General features: G+C 40.0%; 1 long non-coding RNA gene across 1 annotated transcript; it reads right to left on the bottom strand.

Annotated features, from left to right (window-relative positions):
* Positions 1-3446: 3446 nt before the first annotated feature.
* On the bottom strand, positions 3447-7984 carry LOC121906530. The gene is made up of 3 exons (XR_006098659.1): positions 7754-7984; positions 7496-7634; positions 3447-4066 (listed from the first exon to the last, which is right to left on the bottom strand). It is a non-coding gene; the product is annotated as an uncharacterized LOC121906530 (long non-coding RNA).
* Between the last annotated feature and the right edge of the window lie 416 nt (positions 7985-8400).

Here is an 8400-nt window from a genome sequence, read left to right as displayed (position 1 = left end):
AGAGCCCAAGTCGTTGTCACCAATTTATTAACTCCAGCAAATACTTATTACACCCAAAAGGCCAATACATGTGTTTTATATTGAGGGGTCCTCACCCTTCAAATGTGTGACCTCACATAATTATCCCACAACAAGGCAATAAAATACATCTGCAGTGATACAATGTGATTTTTGTAAAGCACAACATACTGTAGCAGGACACTATGTCCACTAAGGAGCCTGTCACAAGTCCAGAAGTTTTTTATTTTATTTAAGAGAAATGACTGATTGAAAAAATAAAAAGATTTTCAAAGAACACTGCACTGTTTTTGTCTTTTGACTCATGTTCTCTCCCTGTCATGTCATTGTGAGCACTCCGTCCATGCTGCATCCCTCCTTCTCTTCCTTCCTACTTCAAATGCCTCCAGCCCCATTCCCTCACCACCACCCCGAGCCTGTGCAGCCCCTCCCCCGACTTCCTCCGCCCAGTGCGTTTTACTTTTCCAGCTGTTGGTAATCATGCAGGTGCCTGATTGGCTGACAAGCCCAGCTGCTGGCTGATGGGAAGGCCTATGCATGTTCAGCTGTGGAAAGGAAGATGGACTCCAGTCAAAAGGAAAAGGTGACAATCACACCCCCTCCCACGCACCCCTAACACATATACAGCCAAGACTCCACTTGGAAGGAAGGGATTAAAATGACCAACTTCCCCCTCCCACCCTCCACCCTACCTCCTGTTAATCATCATCAGTATCATCATCATCAATATTATTTTGCTAAAATCTTGCGGGACAGAGCAGGCTTGTCAAAGACTGGAGTAGGGAGGAGATGGGGCTTGGCTCAGCTACCATTAAACATGTGACCTCATGTTCTAGGCACAGCATTGCTTTGGTGATGACTAATGTGTGTAGTGATTGTGTATATGTCTTTCTCTGCATCCGTTGCACATGGGCATGTGCGCCTGACCATGCGTGCATGTTCCGAACAGAGCCAAAAGATCTCAAGCAGCCCTTACAAGGCCTGGCTGGTGTCCTACTGTCAGTCCATAGGTGGGCTCAACAATTCTTCCAGCATCACTGCTTCATATCTCTCTACAGCCCTAGAACAAATAGTCAGGCATGTGGGAGGGCCCCTGTGGCTTTCTTACCCAGTAAATTCCATTTCAAGGAACTCACATTGTTCCTTAATATAGCTTCAAAACAGGCTCATAAAAATTGCAGATTAAATGTTGTGGACACGAATAATGTGGTTTATTCCACCATCATGATTAACCACATGACAGTAGAATAAAATGGACTATTTAACAACAGGATGAGTTGGGCACTTATCAATTTTTTCTATGTTAAATGACCGTGTTATTGTGAAAGGGGTCACTCGCAGTGATATGAACTCAGAAACTCTTCATAACATTTTAACATTTGTTAGCTTGTTACTTTGGAAACACCATTTCAGCATCAGCATGCATCTGTTTTCAGCAAACGTGCTTTGTTTAATCCACAAATAAACTGTCAAACACCAAATGGCAGACAGTTAGCATTTGACCTCTTGAACATCTAGCAGCCCAGCTAGTCACTTATGTTATCTGTCTGCTATTTGGTGCTAGACAGGTAGAGGGTTTATCAAAGCTTTTTGACTGAAAACAGCTGTATGCTCCAGCTTGAAACTACACCCTAAGGAGCATTGAGACTAAACCAAAAGAAGAAGTTGAAACCCCAAAGAATAAGCTGAAAGATATTAAAATGTCCTATAGAGCTGAGGGGGATCTGTGGCATCAGTTGATAATGGTTTCTTCACTAAGAGTGACTCCGCAATGTTGTTTTGCAGTGTTTGTTATTACTCTTACAATGTAATGTAATAACGTAATGTGTAATGTTACTTAATACATCAAGCAGAAACAGAGCAAAACAAGTATCCTCCTGCTTATGGTCTGTTAAAGTCCAATATTCACTTGTCATTTAGCTCTGGCTTGGTCTGCAAAATCTGTCCAGGACTTTGGGAGCTGCTGCCTGTGGTTTTTATGTCCAGATTAAGCTGCTCATTCTCAGTTGGATCAACAGCAATAGCAACCATTTTACATTTTATTAGTTCTTTGATTCATCGCTAAAATAAAAAATATTGCTTCTACAATGCTAAATCTGATCACGCAATAATCCATCATTATTTACCAAAAACCATTGCAACATTGCTTAATCTAAACATGCAATGTACAACAGTTCTACAACCATTATTATCAACTGCATGAAGTCATAATGGTGTCATTATGCTATTCTGGATTCACACTCTCAATGAAGTATAACCATGTCCATCACCACAAGCCAAAATCTGATTGCGAATTGTTCAAAACTATTTCCTCCAGTCATAAATCCAGTGTGTTTGCAGATGTTAACTTTCCAACACATAAGTCATGAACCAAGGGGGAATTAGATAAGTCATGTAGGGAGAGTTTGTGTTTTGGCTATGAAGTACTTAACAAATGTGTTTTTAACAACTTTCTAACATCCTCTTAGCTGCCAGACCTTTCTTTGCCATTACCATAGCTGTCCCATGACCTGAGCTCTGTACAGTAGTTTAGTCTCCCAGGGCTGCAGCAGTTTGAGATGGGGAAGTGAGCAGACATAATTTTGATTTGAAAATTAGACATTTGCCATTTGAAAAATGCATGAATGCAGTGACCCTATCCTTATGAGTTTTCAGCTCTCGTTATTCAACTTAATGTTTACACAGTAAGCCTATTAAGGTCTTGAAATACCTTAGTCAAACATAATTTCTTGAAGTGTGGGTGGACCTGGTTGGCAGGTCTGTCATGGGCACTGCTGTACAAAATTCCAAATATTTAATCCTCAAGGTAAACTTTGAACTTAAAGCAAAGAGGCAATGATTATTGCAAATTCACTGTAATGCCATATGACATGTTTAATGTCTTTAATAAAATATCATTAAACATCTTATGAATGCAGTTGACATAGAGCAAGTGAATAGAGGGAGAAGGGGATGTAAAGACTGGCCACCACACCCTTGGCAGATGTTGACACAGTATATGGACTGTCTACAGTAAGGGTGTGTCTGTCCTATTACAGCCTATTGATCAGTTGTGTTTTCCCAGACTCATTCATAGAAAAATTGGAAGCAGCTGCACCATCTGCCTCCTCTGTTCACAAACCTTTGGATGTGTATACAGGACATATTTCTGGAGTTAATACAAATGTCTCATTACCCAGCAAGCCTATGTCAGCTATCATTTTGTTCAGTTATATCATAGTCAAGTCTAAATTTTGTGATTGATGACTCAACAATTAATTGTAACTTCATTAGTTCCATAAGTAAGGTTGTGACCTTTTTAATGCCTACTTTTGATCTTTGCGTCTATGTAACATTGTGAGACTTTGACAGACTTTGTTACTTTTTTATTGAATTTAATGATATTCAACAAAAAAATACATATATACACATACAACAAGGTCAAAAAGACAAGTTACATTGATGCAGAATACAGAAACAATATAGATGAAAGGAAACATACAGTACATTTATTTGACAGAGTCAACAAGAAAAGAGACAATTACAGAGAATTTGTGTGGGGGGGGGGGGGGTTGGTGAGAAGATGGGAAAAAAGGGGAAAAAAGGGGTGTAGTGATGAAAGCAAGGATCCTGGGGGAAAGTTTGATTATCAGCAAGAATTACAAATGTGTCTATGTAATGGCGACTGAAACACAATAGCAACAACAACAATATTATTCTTATTAACATTATCACCACCACCAATGCCATCCATCATCTTCATCATCATAATAACAAGGATGGTGGGATCTCAGTCAGGGTGGTGGTGGTGGGGGTGTAGCCTTACAGTCTTATGTGGGTGAATGGTCACTGAAGTTGAGGGGTGACATCGTGGTTCAAATGTGTCTATATTAAGGGAGAGACTGACTCTATTACTTACTCATCACTTACTCACATTGCCGAACAGGATCAAAACGTCTGTTTTACAATACATGACTTCACTCAATCTTTCCTCTTCTGCAGCCTCTGACCAAGCCTGGCAGCTACTTCTGGCAGTGTGTGGCCATCCAGGCAGAAGCAGCTGGGGTTGCTATGATGTGACAAACAGTGAGACAGCATTGGTTTGCAGTGGCATTGTCTGAGCCGAGCAGGCTTAGAAAAACAGACATCCACCTCCTACTGTGGCCCACTGTTCTGGGCTCCACAACACTGATTACCAGTTGTGAGTTCAAGCTCATCAATGCGTCATTCATCTCAGTCTTTTCCCCCCTCTTTTGGATGTGGAGATGCTGGCCTCTCCTGGTCTTTCCTCACAGAGCCCATCAGAGATAACTCTCTGCTTTCTTATGATAGCTTTACGGCCTTAGCACAGTTTAATCGGCCATATTTGGATTATTCATAGGTGATAACCCCGAGACTTCAAAGCTGTAGGCAAATTAAACATCAGGAAATTTATCTTTTTGAGCTTCAGATCTACGTATGTCAAAGCTTAGAGGGAGTATTGGAATATTATGACTGCCGGTAAAACTATAAAGATTAATAGAAGAGTAGAGAGAGGCTGAATACTGAGGCTGCTAACCTAATCAGGTTTTCAATTAATATAAATATTTTTAGGAAACATTTTAGGGTATTAGATACCACAAGAGTAAAGGTCTAACATTCATCTTCTTTTAAAGACTTTAACATGAAACTTCATATATCAAACTCTCAACAAAAGCTCATCAATCCAAAACAGCATGACTCTTTCCCACTCTGTGTCTTGTCATGTTTTCCAGTTTTATTGCATGCTATCATCCTTCATTGGCAAAATGATCAAAGCAGATAAAATACGGATGATCAAGGGCAGAGAACAGAATACTTTACTGGCCATGCTGGAAAATAAAATTATGTGCGCTTGATACAAGACACACACAGTGAAAGACAGACTGATATTATGCTACAGACTTTGATGGTTCAATGGTAGTATGGCAACGTATGTAAATCTTTTGTTGCAGTCTTGATGTGTGATTGGATTACTCTGTTTTGTGTCACATTTCTTTCTCATTCTGTCTATGACTCACCACACTGAAAAAATGTTTTCTCACTTTTCCTCCTTGTTTGTTTTCTAACGCTACTTTGAAAGACCGAGATTCATCCGCTGCTTTAGACTTAACACGTTTCATAATGAGAAAGGACATCCTGTCTTTGTAACTACAGGAAGAAAAACTGGCACAACCAGAAACTTCAACCAGCTGCGAAGTGATTAAACTGAAAGGGACTTTTATAAGAAGTGATTGAACTGAAAATGGACTTTTTTATTCCATGGTCAGCACAGAAAGAGGCTAAAGTTCCCCTGTCTGGATAATAAAGTGCCATTTTGCTCAGTGAGATGGCATTTAGAAAAACACACAAACCGCACATTCAGGGCTGACAAAGCTGCCAAAGTGGAAGGATCACAGACATCAATGAAGGCCTTGCAGTAAAGCCAAATAACAGAATGTGTTGTACACACAGAGTATGTTCATGGGGAAATTCAAGAAGTTTTCCACTTTCCAGAAGAAATATGGGACAAAAAAAGGGCATCGTCACCCTTGACAGCATATTTTGAGTGTAGGGTTTAGCTATATGGTCACACATTGGCACTCTGCCTTGCAGAACAATTTTCCCTCAGAAGAAAGCCAACCTGAGCTGACCTCTGGCCTATTAGGAAACTGGTTGGAAGTAAACTGCTCTAAAAGGTCATGGGAGGACCTGATTGGATTTCCCATCATTCAGTTCCACCGCAGCTCCACCTGCTAACCACGCTTTCCTCTTAATAAACAAGATGAAAAGTCAACAGCCTCACTGGTGAGGTGAGGTTGTAATGCTTATTGTAAAGAAAATAAAACTAAGAGACAGATAAACCAGTACTGGTAATTGGACTGTGACTGTCTACACTTAATTACAAAATAATCCATCCAACAGTTTACATTTCACATACAGTCACTCTAAGTGCATGGTGGCGCTAAAGGAAAAATCATATCTGTATGAAGATTTGCGCCAAATCTATTATCAATGTTGAGATAAAGTGAACATTTTTGACCTGTTGGTGGCACTAGATGAAAAGGATAAGGCACCATGGATATCTGTATCAAATTTCACGGCAATGCATCCAAAGTTCGTCCAGCTTTTTCAATCACTTGCTGTAACCTCTGCCGCAAGGGTGAATTTCAAGTTATTTGATCACACCTGGAAAGAATAGTGCTGACTTGCTCTGATATCTGACACACACTGTAACTCAGGGAGTCTTTCCAAACATGTTAAAATAGGTTCCTTCATTTACTACAGTTGCTTTTTACAGTTGGGCTCAACAATTGTGGATGCCAGCACTTAAAACAGACATAATAAAACAGTTAATGACACTCTTCGTTGATGACGGCATACCTGCAGGATATGATCTTTCAAAAGTTATAATTATTCTGTAATGTAATGTAATGATTGTCATTCAGAAGAAATATAGTCTCCATTAATATTTTTTCAACCCCTTTTTCCAACGTCTTTTTGCTCTCTTATCTCCAAGAATCTCCTGGCTCAATAGAAAGCCAATACACGTTTATCTTACCATGACTATTAGGGAGTGATTGTTTGTACCCTTGCGTGCTGGATACTCTGTGGGTTTCTCAGAGGCAGACTGTGAGACCAGTAACGGATGCCAAATTCAAATCTCGCCGAGAGGAAAGTCATAAATTACCGTCCATGCAATGTTGAAGTGGCTCCATGCCGATTTCCATTCTGATACATTGTGGTTTTATTGCTTATCTATTCCTTGCCTGTGGCAAACATTTTCCTAATAATATTTACATCAGTCACGCTCAGGCGTGTGGGTCTTTTTCCTCAGTCCTGCTTGTAAATATTGTGTTTGGGTTAGGCATGACACCGGTGATGAACTGGTCACCCAGGAGTGAGGCTCCCACACACCTTTCAACAAGGAAGGGATTCTAGATACTCCTGACACATTTCCCCCACATGGAGACAAGTACCAAAACTAGAGTGGTCTGCAATTGCATAGACCACATGTAAACTCTGTCCAGTAGAAAGTAATTATCAGATAGCTTTGCCAGGTTGAACATGAGAAGAAAATGCATGTAACCATATAATCACAATGATATCTGTGTTTCACATTTCAATGAGCAACATCAGTGTAAGTAGTGTCAATATGCAGATCTGTCTGAAGTTCAGGGGAAAATGTCAGCCAAATAAATAACATTGTTGGAAATACAGAGTAATGTTGTTGTACTGTACATCCATGGGTGTTCACCAACCTGACAGGCAAATATCCAGTTCTACTTTAAAGACGTTCAGTGCAAAAGTCAACTACATTGAGGAATTGTTTTTACAGGCCATTTTCTTTTCATCTGGAGAAAGTTTGTTTAGGCACCAGTGTCTCAATTAGGTACTATGTTTTGATAAGGTGTGGCTCCAGTAATGTCCTTGCTTCAACCTTATCCTCTTTCAAATGATTACATGTTTCCAGCATAGAATAAAGAGCTAGTGCACCTACCTTCTTCCCTCAATCGACTATCTTGCCTTCAGGAATGAAACCTCCGTTTGCCTTTCTTTCTGTGTTATACCTTGGCTGCCAGGTCCTTCTTTTAAGACTCCCATGCAATAGTGGTTCACTCCTCAACATTTCACACCCCCTAAAAGTAAAGCGCTTTGATCTTAGCTTCATTACCAACCTAAATATGTCACTGAAAAAGAGAGTGTGGCATAAGAGAAGCAGGGCATGGTAAGTGAAGTCTACATGAACAGTGCTCACTTGGTGGAGTCCACAAAGAGCGCGATGGGATCAATGGAGCTGCCTGTTGGGTGGAGGTAACATAATCTGGAGGTTCTTTTAAAAGATCGGCCCAAGCCCTTATGATTGACTGTGCACTAACCTCGGGAGAAATGCTAGGGATTTGGCCAGTCAAAACATCTCTCGGTGATTATAGAGAAAGGGGAAAGAGAGAGGAGAAAATGAGGGAGGATATATATTGTGCAGTATAGCATGAGTAATAGATGGCTTACCCTAGACAGAAAGCCCCACTTAAACACAAAAGTGATGTCCTTTGAGACTTGAAACCCATCCAAGGTCTCTGCTTTCTCTTATTATTTAAAGCAATGGTAGCCATCCATGCCAGAGGATACTGCAAAAAAGCAGGTTAATGACTGACTCAGTGCTGACTGAGGTATATTTATACTTAAAGAAGGAAAATAAAAGACTTAAAGACACAGTGAAATGAAAAATACATTTCCCAAAGTTTAAATATTGTGTCCCTGTGTTCATTATTGATTTATCTCTTGTTACATGTTGTGATGTGTCACGAAAATCTAGTATTTTTTATATCAAAATCTCTCTATATTCTTGTTCTGTTAAACATCAAAATATTATTGATGAACTCTAGGGCGGTTACGTAAATGTGT

Source organism: Thunnus maccoyii, chromosome 11, assembly GCF_910596095.1.
Source record: "Thunnus maccoyii chromosome 11, fThuMac1.1, whole genome shotgun sequence".
NCBI lineage: Eukaryota > Metazoa > Chordata > Actinopteri > Scombriformes > Scombridae > Thunnus > Thunnus maccoyii.
Note: the sequence above shows the minus strand (reverse complement) of the source record. Positions and strands in the feature narration are given on the sequence as shown.